This window comes from Opisthocomus hoazin, chromosome 3, assembly GCF_030867145.1.
Source record: "Opisthocomus hoazin isolate bOpiHoa1 chromosome 3, bOpiHoa1.hap1, whole genome shotgun sequence".
Classification (NCBI taxonomy): domain Eukaryota; kingdom Metazoa; phylum Chordata; class Aves; order Opisthocomiformes; family Opisthocomidae; genus Opisthocomus; species Opisthocomus hoazin.
This window is the reverse complement of record NC_134416.1, coordinates 47,874,069-47,885,661: the sequence shown is the minus strand read 5'-3', so window position 1 is coordinate 47,885,661 and position 11,593 is coordinate 47,874,069. Positions and strand designations below refer to the sequence as shown.

Here is an 11,593-nt window from a genome sequence, read left to right as displayed (position 1 = left end):
TGTAATGATACACAAATAGAATTGTCATTTTCCTGTTTTCAGGTGTTTTTTATGACAAAATACTAAACTATGAGTATGAACTTAATACCCTATCATTATATTATAAATGGCATCGCAAGCAACAAGCATATAGTACATGGTGACAGGGAGTTAAGCATGAAAAAGCATTTATGTAATATCTCCTCAAATAAGAAAGCACTTTAAGCACTGTTGTAAATCCATACTTGTGTCCATACATGGAGTCATGCTACTTTTTTTGTTGTTCTTTTAGTCTAACAGGAAAAACAACAAAGGTATAGCCATATTGGACTTCTACATTATAAAAAAAAAACCAAGCCAGAAAAAGCAAAACATCTTTCCATGAGTAAGTCCCTCTTCTTCAAGTAAAAACAATGTGATATGAATTGGATTTTAATTACAAATTAAGTGCAAATACATAAAATATCATGTCTGCTATTTACTTCCTCCCTTTTTTTGTCAAGAATTAAATTCTGTGAATCTAATAGTCTTTGTTCACAAGACTTAGCTGCTGAATTTGTTTCAGAGACAATCCACCTGATACATTGTTTTCATGTTTAACCTTGATTTCATATCGTAAGTAGAACCTCTGTTCTACTCAGGCTCTCAGTAAAATATCCATTCTACATTAAGCTTGAAAATTGAGTCCACCCGTTGAATTCTTAATAGTTTCTTTTTATATATATATATGTTGTTAGTAAGAGACAGGAATAAATTAAGTAATCTGTAAAGAACAGATGACAGATGCATAATGTCTTTGTATGTTAAGAATATTACATTGCTCTAGACCACCTACTGGTTCCAGAGTATCATTTAATGAGGAAATCTGAGGGAGTGGTAAATTTAAACTTAATAGCTTTATTTAAATATCAGTTTTCAAAATAATTTAATTTTGTGCTATTACATTCATCAGTGGAGATGGAAAAATGGTGGGAGCATGTGTGGGACATAGCTGAAACAGAAAATGTGAGGGATTTTTTTTTTGCCAGACAAGAGAAGAGAACCTAAAAAACTGCAGGAAGAACAGTTAGTGCAGCTAAGTGTGTGCATAACATTATAAATAGCACTTTGTGGGGTTTCTGTTTATTATATTGAAACCAAAACTTCATGCTTTTTTTTTTTTTCCTCTTGTTATAAAAGCACATAGCAGTTAAGAATTATGGACACCATCTACTTTGTTTAGTGGAAAGACTAATTCTGTCACATCCCTTTCTACATATTAAGATAATTAAAACTTCAAAAGTGAAGCTAGAGGAAAGCTTTTTCAAAATGGGAATAATTCAAAATGCAAGGCAGTGACAAAAGATGAATGAACTGTAGGGGCAAATCATGTCTGTTGTTTTGCTTTACATTAGAAGTAATTGGATTTATGTGTGTGAGAGTATCCTTGCCTTGAAGTATAACTGATCTTTCTGGATACTAGTTCCAAATAATCTGAAAATATATTTTCTATTTTCTAGGGACTCTCTTACCACTTTCAAATGGCTTTCAGTACATACTTACTTCTTATCTGTTAACTCCTCCAAAGGTTACACATTTATTTTCCATGCTAAATACAATGGAATGATGTCATAATCCAGCTGTTACATGCTTTAAGTGTCATCAAAATCCAACATTTTCATAGTCATCATCGTGTGTTTGTTTATATGAATTGTTCCTAGATAAGGGGGTCACATCCTGGTCTCTGAACGACACATAAAACTACTGTGATTGTGCAGGGGATTTCGAGTTTGCTCCTGAAAGAGTACAAATCTCAGATATTTTGAATCCGAAGCTAAACAGTCTGAGGGGTTTAATGATGGTAACTCAGGCACTGTCCTTGCCAAGAAAGCATATGCTGGAAGCAAACTTTGACAGAGCACTGACAACACTGAAAACAGAAGCCTGGTATCTGTTAATGACAGCTCTCCCCCTCTGTGCTCCCGCATCATCTTCTTCCTTTTAGCGCATTGCTGTGGCATTCAGCTATCATAGTGTTGGCATGTGCTAACATCTCAGTAAATACTCTGCTGGTAACAGCAGAATCTAAAACTAATCAGCTGCCAGCTGAATGTTTTTCCTTCAACCGGTTATGTTATGTGCACAGTTTTACCACTGAAACTGAGAGTTGTTTAAGGGACATTGTTTAATGTGCTGGAATGAATATAACATTTACCTAAAGCAGCAGAAATTGTGTCATTTCAAATTACTGTAGATTAAGGGATTTCATGATATGAAAGCCCCCCCCCCCCCCCAATTTTTAAAAAAGTGTTCCTTGTGCAGAACTGAGCTAACGACGTGAACTGTTGGGACTCCACCAGGCTATCCTAGAGATCTCTGTCACGTATTCTGTTTGCAGAACTGCTCTATTCATCAATGAGACTTCTGTAACCGGGCGTTTAATACACGACATTTAAGAGACAAACATTAGCCTGTAAATTGATTTTTTTGTTTGTTTTTCTAAACCCCTATATTTCAAAGAGCTAAAATGGTGAGGCTTAATCGATACTTTTATTTTCAAGAAGATAAAAGTGATGTTGCAAGAATATAAAATGCCATAGCCTTGACTGCATGTCAGCTTAGGTTTCTAAATGCAGCAGCAGTTTGTGCACTGGCTTCACAGAAAGTACAGAGGTGACTCTGCGTCCAAGCTTGCCCTTTTTAAGCAAGCTGGGTAGAAATTCAGTCTTGAACCAAAGAGGGAAAATTTTAAACTCTGTGTTATAACTAATCCTGAAATAGCAAAATATAATTTAGAAACATATTAATTGGCTATATTTTTAATTTAAATACCTATAGGACAGTCTCATTTAAAGCATAGTGAACTTCATATGCATATGTCAAAACCCAGGCTTTATGTTGCAGCTTCTCATTTCACATGTGATGTATAATGAATGCAAGTATTTTGTAAGTCAACACAGCCCAGTGACAATGAAATAACACAATTATAATGAGCTATCAGCTTTTGCTAAAAATCTGTACACAAGTGAAAGCAATTATTTTAACAAAAAAGAGCAAACCAACCAGCCCATAGCATAGAATGTAGTTTGTTCTCTTTATGTCATGATATCCTTAAACAAGTTTAATAAAAAAGAATCTTTATAGTACTGTGCCTATTGAAGTGATGTTATATAGTATACCAAAAATATGTACTCTTAAGTGTAACTAAAAATATTTGGTTTGATTTGCTTTTCTTTATGATGGAAATTTTAGATGATCTGAGATTCACAGAACTAAACATATGCTAGGTTGTAGTGTTAGCATAATTTTGTTATGAAAGTGTTACAGATTTGAATAGATGTTATTCTGGATTTCATCAGTGAATGAATATGTTTCATTTCCTACATGTGTTTAAAAATACAGTTCCAGATTTTCAAAAGAGCTTTGCATTCCAGTAGCATGAGGGCACCTTTGGAATAAAAATGAAGATATTTCTCAATGATGGCCATTATATTTTGTTAATTAAGTGCAGGAAGAAGTTTGTGGAGAAAAACTAGTTGTGAGTTATTTTTGGAAACAAGTAATTTGAAGTTTTAGCTATTCAAACTAGAATTCACAAGAACGTAAACCAACATTATACAGCATTGACGTGCTTTGAGATGAGAATCATGAAACATAATCTTTTCCAAATTAGACCTCGATTCCACAGAAATATGTTTATTTACTTTGTGCACTTAGACTTCATCAGAACATGTCAAAGGGGACAGTTAAATACATGAGTAGGTAGATGTCAATGCTGCAGCCTAGTATTTTAAATGTGATTTGGTTTATGCAATGCCTTAAGATGTTTTTCACCTAAAACAAAATATCGAAAAGGCTGGAGATCTTACGAATGTACAGTTGCTGCCCTTAGAAATTCAGCAGCTTTGCTACATATAATTGTCTAAGTACCCTTGAGTATTCCTTGTGCCAAAAAGAAAGACCCCTTTCCATACAGGGTCTGGTCTCTGAAGAAGTGTACCTGGAAAAAAGTTTAAGCTGATTTTAAAATGTTCAGCTTCTGACAATTATGAGTCCATACTTTGGACTTGCACCTCTGAGCAGTGCTGCATGACAGGAAACATGGGAGACACTTGAGCTCCCTAAATTTAAGTACTTCTCTTATTTGCCTAAGATAGGACTTGAGGCGCTTGAAAGGGAAATACAAGGCAGGGACATAGCCGTCTAAGGAGGCATTAGTGCTTCTATGTTAGTGTTTTCATTTTATTGGGAATGTGCTTTTGCAGCAAGGCTCCTGCCTGCTGCCACTCACTGTGCTATCCTTCATATTGCAGAGCTGACTTTAAGCACATGAACTGAGTTTTTAGGATTAAATTAAATGAGCACCATACCTGCACAAGTTCCAGGTCCTGATGGGCTTTCAGACCATGCAGTCCAACTGAAATGAGTCCAGAGGAAAAGACCCTCTGAGATGGTAACAGCAAGGCTGCCAGCTCCTGGTGCCAGCTGTTTCTGTCTCTGCAGCAGCTGCTGCTCATGCACTGCGGGTGCTTGAAGGACCCTAGAGAGCTTCATTTCGCTGTGTAGCCCACTGGAACTTAGTGCCTGAAGGGGGATGCTGCGCTGCAGCGAGGAGCAGAATGAAGCTGAAGAAGGCTGACGGGTGTGCAGGGCAGGTCATTCTGCATCACCTTTTTCCCTTGCCACACAGGGACAGTACTGACTGCAAGCAGGTTACGCCATGCTGGTCAGCCATCTCCCTGCTGTGTGTTTCTCCCCATCTACTGCAAAAAAGCACCTGAATATTTTCTCTGAGGTCCCCAAGCACACATCCCTCTCCCCTTATCCCCTTTGCTCAGACAGATGGCAAAACTCTCAGCTACATAAGGGAGCCTCTAAACCGCTTACACAGTCAGGGAACACTATTAAGAGTTATGGCAAGGGTAGCCATGTACCAGAAGAGTGCTTGAGTGTGTGATTAAGACTCAAGTTAAAGCAAATAAAGTCATATCTGAGCTTAAGTCCTTTTCTGACTTGGAGAGTTCTTAAGCGCAATTTTAGTTTTTTCCTGGAATAAGGTCTGTAATGTCAACGCATTTCTACTTGCTTGGCTCCATTTGCCCATTTTCAGGAAGTTTAGTGGAGACGATAGCATTTCATATTCTGTTGGAATCATAGAGAGAAGCATAGGAAAACTGGAATAAAAAGAAATCTCTGTTTGGATTCTGTGTAGTATTACAGTACAGTACATAACTATTAAAATACGTTGAACAATGTAAAACAAAATGCTTTAATTTACATAACCTAGTCAGTTTTCGCTACAGTGTACATGCCTTCCACTTTCAACAACTTTCTCCACAATAATCCCAACTATCTATTACAGAAATTGTTTTATTATTCAGTATATACTAATATATAATGCATCGTATGTGTATGTGTGTGTGTGTATATATTAGTATATACTAATGGAAGATACTCAGTATATATTAATGAAAGTTACATATTAGGCACAACAATAGAACAGAAACATAAATCCATGAATCTTTACACTTAAAAACTTAATCATATAATACTATAATGAAAAATATGTATATTAGCTGAAGAAATTGCTATTTTTGCAGGATATGCACAATCTGGATATATGATAATAAATTGATAAACATTAAATGATTTACTCTTTCATACCTCCAGGAACTTTGATTTTTTAATTATTCTTATCCCTTTAGCATATTTACAATATATATGTCATAAGTTTTACTTTGTTATGGATAAAAATGATTGAAAAAATGTAATATAAAGTGCTATATATTTTATAAATATTAAAAATCTAAGAAAAATATCCTAATTATTTATTTAATTTTTAGTTATGGTTTTGTGGTTGTTTGTAATATGTATTTGTGACAAACATAAGTCACCTAGTTGTTTAGCTCGTTAATGTACCACTAATAAAATGCTATCTTCTGTTTTGTTTTTGTTATGTTTTGTTTTGTTTCTTTTTGTAATGGAACATAACAGAAAAAAATAGAAAATAAATACTTTTTTAACTAATATTTTGCATTCAGTCATACAGTGTATGAGTTTTGTATCATTGAAAGCCAAGTCTGAGAGATCAAGAAAATACTTCAATAACCTGGGGTGGTAAGGGTGGTAAAGTTATTTCCCAATGTCCCGATCCGATATAATTCTCTCAGGAGGCCACTCATCACTCCCCCAGTTTTGCGTTCCACCCAGGTTAACCTCAATAGATCACATTTTACGGGCAATCCTTCTATCCCCTAGATCATCATATAGTCTTATCCCCAAACGAGGTCCACCCGTCTCTGAGAGGAGGAAAAACATGTGTCGGATAATCCCTACGTAACAAGTCCCTGACCATTCTGCCAGTAAACATTTGTAGGCAGTATGTCCGCAGATCCAATAATGACCCCTTTTTGCCTTAGTGCCATAAGCAAATAGTCCAGCTGTCTCCCTTGGAGATTGAAAATGGGTTGTGTCCTTGTCGCCAAAAGGGCTAAAAAATTCAGTGGGGCTGTCGTTTATGCGGCCAGTGCAGTACCAGGCTCCAGAATCATTTTTCCACTCACACACTTGACTATAGGGGAAATAATTGGACCGCTGGAGGAAGGTTTCATTTTTGCTTGACCAGTATCCCTTAAATCTCCGATTGCACCCGGCTTCATCAACCACATCCGTATGTGGACACCTCTATCTTTATCAACTAACTTACGGGTGAGTGTCCATTTGCACTTGCTTTCCCCAACATGCATCCCTCCCTCCTGGACACGGTTTAAACAATATAGCCCGACAGCTGGAAACTGAATTGGCCATGTTCCGCTATCACCCCAAGTAGCATTTGTGGTCTCACTGTAATTGCTCACAATCTGGGCTGGGGTGAGGTGTGTAGATGTCCATGGCCAGCTCGATAACCCCAGCGGTCCACCACAGACCCAACAGTGACTCAGATTAAAAGTTCGACTTACAGCCTTGGCTAACAACACAAACTCATTGTCCTTAAAGGGATCATAGGGATCAGTGGGAGGTGGAGGAAGTGGTTTTCCATTGCTTCCATAGATACATCCCCGAATTAGTAGGATGAGAAATAACATGCGCATTCTGATTAAGTCGCAATCTGTGTCCGTTTTGCTTCCTCTGGGAGAGCGTATCCGTGTTGGTTGCTCCTTCCTGGAAAATAAGAACAGAAACAAGCTCGCTTCTGGGGTTAGAACAAAGGAGTAATAATCAACCTGCCAGGTCTCCCACAAACCCTTTCCTTCTCTCAAGTGCAGGGGGTTGTTTTCCAGGGAGTGTATGCTCAAACGGACATGACACTGTTCACAAGAGGATATACATGTTTTGCATTCCTCCCTGGTAACTGGCCACCATCGAGCTTGCGTCTCACAAAATAAATCATACCATTTCCATATGGAGGCCCTTTGGGCCACCCCGTCAGGGGGTGGGGTTCCCATTAAAACTGCTTTGGTCACTTTAAATGGGTCCCAGAGAATTATAGGTTGCTGTTGGATAGTTCGTTCAGCCTCTCTCAAAGCCAGACTATCTACAAATAGGCCCTTTTCCCAAGTTGTGTATCTTTTTCCAGCATCTTTGAAACTACATGAATAGAACCCGATGGGCCGAATGGGCCCCTCTGGCCCCTTCTGCCACAAATGAACCAAGAGCCCGGTTTGGGCAAACCCCCATTTGATTTGGACTGGGTCCACTGGATGGATAGGTCCCAGGCCTTGGTAGGCATTTGCCTCAAACACCAACAGCCATAACACCTCATTGTGGACCTGGGTCCACTCCCACTGGGCCTTTTTCCGCAGTAAATCATACAAAGGTATAGCAAAAATCAAAAAGTCAGGGATATGTTTTCTCCAGAACACGAGTAGTCCTAATGCATGTTGTAGCTCTTTCTTTGATTTTGGCATTTTAATTAGGTCAAGGGAGGACAGAGTATCGGGGGGGGGGATACAAGTCATTCCTCCCCTCCCCCAGATTCCCAAAAATTTCACTTCACTAGCAGGGGCTTGTATCCTTTCGGGTGGAATTGTCAATCCTATACGTTCTAAATGGGTGATAATGTCCCTCTGCACCTCCCCAACTTCTTCTGTCTGACTCCCTCCCACAAGCACATCATCTATATACTGATAAATCTTCACCCCCAGTTGTATGGGGATCGCTTCTAATTCTAGGGCATGGTGAGCTAATGTGGGGGAGTGCTTATAGCCCTGGGGAAGCTTCGTGAAAGTGCACTGCTGTCCCTTCCAGGTGAAAGCAAAACGGCTCTGATCTTCAGGTTGAAGGGGAACCATGAAGAGCATATCCTTAACATCAATAGTTGCCAGAATCGGGTGCGCGTGCTCCTGAATGGTGCTAATGAGCTCGGCAACGTTGGGCACAGCAGCGGTTAACGGTCCCGTATTAGCATTCAAATGGCGGTAATCGACCGTTAACTGCCACTTTCCATTAGGTTTTCGCACCGGCCAGACCGGGGAGTTGTAAGGCGAGTGGGTGGGACTTGTTCCCGCAGCTCTGCCAGCGCAGGGGCTGTGCCTGCCCTGGCTCCCAGCGGCAGCGGTTAGGGTTTCACATTCGTTAATTTAGAAGGGGGAAGGGCAGGTGCCGCTTGTAGCAGACGCACCTCCGCGCTGGGGGTTTTAGCCAATTGCCTAATTTGGGGGGCACCAAAGTACCACGAATTTCCCTGGGTATCACACCACTGTTTACCCTTGAAAACATCCATGCCTAAAAGGTTCATTTGGAAAGGTCCCACAGCTACCATGGTGTCCACAGGGTCTTCCTCCCCCGGCAGCCATAATGTCACCATAGTGTCATGGGCACTGTCTGGGTTTTCCCCAAGGCGTTTAAAACTATCAGGCTTTTGGACGGGACCGAAATTCCACACCGTTCTGCCTCGACCCGGCTTAGCGCAGTAATTTGTGCTCCGGTGTCAACCAAAAAGGTTACCGGTCTCCTTTTTGGTCCTACCGCCACCGTAATCAATAAATCCCCTTTGTTATTGCAGGTGAGCTGTCTTACAAACATCCACCCTCCGCCTCCCCCCTCACCCTTGGAGGGGAGAGGATTTAGTTTCCCACCATCTTCTTCCCTATTTCATTCCCCCCCCCCAGATCCACCAAGGGTGGGGCACTAGGACCTGGTGCAAAAGCGATTTCTCGCCCTGACGGTCTCTGCACAGCCGTTCTAGCTTCTTGGTCAGGAGTCCATCCACGAGGTCCCGGGGAATGCCCTTCTGCAGCCCTAACTGCCAGAGTCCCTGCTGATTCAAGGGCTTTCCTTTCCCGGCCAGATCCGGGCTTTTCCCCGAGGAAAACAGCCGTTTACTCCCTCGTTCTGCGACTCTCACAGCTCTGATTTCAACCCTTTGATACGGCCGGTTAACAGGTCCGTATTTCCTCCCATAGTTAATCAGCTCTTGGGCTATCTCCCTCCGTGTCCACACTTTCCTCCCTGGCCACCGACGGTCGGGGACCGCCCCCCCCCTCCAGGGCAGCCGCGATTCTCTCCTCGCTGGGGGTGTTTTGAATTCTCCCCTGCAGCTGGATCCCTATGGGTTTCAGGGAATCGGGAAGCCCCCGTATTAGGGGAGTCATTCTTTCGGGGTCTGCCGGCAGCAGCATCGGGGAGCTCAGATTAGGCTGGAGCTCCTGATCATACATCATCTGAAGGTAAGCCGCTTTCTGCACACTTTCCAGTAACTGATCTGTCGTGCCCATTATGGCCAGGGGATCCCCCCTCTCCAGCGGGTTCAACCCCCCCGCCCAGTGCGCAGCCCTCTGAGTCAGCGACCACGGGGCTCAGCGATCGCCGGTGGTTAAGAACACGCCCGGGCCCCAGTACCCTTCTGCTTCCCTTTCCGACAACAAGATCCTGTCACCCCCCGACAGGGACACCCTCCAGACATATTCGGTCTCCGATTCTCTCACTGTTCTCGCAAAATCTTTTCGCAGCTTTGCCAATTCGGTTGCCGCAAAAGGGATTTCTTTAGTAATAACCTGGGGATGATTATCACCATCGTCTTCATATACGAATTCCGTTTTAACCAACGGGTACAAGTCGGGGGGACTGCCTGCAGTCTCTTTTGCTCCCTTCAAGTCCCCCTGGGGATAGATTGGTCGTATGCCTTTCTCTGCCCGCGCTACTTCTGTTTCTGCCAGAGTCTGCGTCCCTCAGGAGCTGATTCCTTAACTCCTCCTTCAATATTACGTTTTGGCACCTCTCCTCCTCCAGCAGCCGTTTACTTTCCCGCAAGTGTTCCCGCAGCGTTTCTATCGCCGCTTGCAGAGAATCTACCACCGCCTCAGCCTGACCAGACCTCTGTTCGTTTCCTCCACCGCAGAAGCCAAACTCACTCCTAACACCGCACAGATGATTGCTTTTCCCTTCCCACTCTTAACTCTGGCTTCTTTTTGCAACACTTTCATTCTGTCTACCACACTCTGTAAACGAAACCAATGGTCCCTTGCCCAGCCTTGCCCCTGCAGCGAAGGGCGAGCTTGGTGAGCCTCTAGAAAGTCGTACAGGCTCTCTGCTTCCTCAGCCCACATGGACACACAATCACACGTGTCGGCTTCCTGCGGGGCGGCCATTTTCCTACACAGGGGATGTCGTCCCAGGAGGGCCACGCTTTGAAATCCGAGCTTCCCCTATACGCTCCCGGGAGGCCAAAACGTAAACTAAAGCACAAAATTCCCACGAAGTTCCTACAAAAGTTCCTACAAAGGGGATATCGTCCTGAGAGGGTCACACCTTAAAGTCCAGGTTTCCCCCATTCACTCCCAGGAGGCCAAACCTTATACTAAGACACAAGTCCGTGATAAGAGCAGTACAAAAGGAAACGAGAAACTGCCATTCACGCCTTTCTCACACTTCGTTCGCCCTCATTCACAGGCAATCACAGAGCACACCACAACAAGGAGGCACGGCACTCTCATCTCCAGGGATCCTGTCCGTGACGCCAATAAAAAATGTCCATATCCGATATCGGGGAGGTTTCGATGCGATCCCAGGAGAGATGAGATTAAGATGCAAACGCAGTCATATGCCATGCAACCTTGTAAACTTTATTTTCAGTGAACCGGAAATTGGAGGTCTGGCGGGGATGGCAGCGGGGGGGGAGGGGGAGAAGATGAGACAGAAAAAAAAAAAGAGTAAAGTCGGAAAAACCCCAGCGGGCCAGGAAAATAAGTGCAGGGGGAGTGGGATCAGTTACCACCACCACCACGGATTCGACGATGTCCAGCTATGTCTGGTCGGCTCAGTCTCTGTGCAGGCGTGGAGGCCCTGGCAAGGGCAGAGCCCAGCAGCGAGGCAACGAGGAGGAGAGCAAGAGCAGCGAGGAGCATGTGCTGCCCTTTTATAGGGGCATTTGCGCATGCGCAGAGCATGTCCGCATAAGTGCAGTTCCTGCCATGCGTGCTGCCCGCTTAGACAAGTCCGTTCTTGCCCGTCCACGCGCTACTCTGTGAGCAAGCACTTTCCTGCGGGTCGTTGTGGTGGTTCCTTTCCAGAGGCCAGCAAGAGATGACAATGGCAATAGCGAGACAAAACCAGTTTGTAGTGATCTTCTACACCACCCCGTGGCTCGACATTGCTGCCTTTATGGTGGTGTGGGAGGTGGTGGTGGTCTAGAGAT

The 11,593-nt window shown here is 43.0% G+C and overlaps 1 pseudogene; it reads right to left on the bottom strand.

The window, feature by feature from the left end:
• Window positions 1–9,046: 9,046 nt before the first annotated feature.
• On the bottom strand, window positions 9,047–10,547 carry LOC142360937 (uncharacterized; annotated as a pseudogene).
• Between the last annotated feature and the right edge of the window lie 1,046 nt (window positions 10,548–11,593).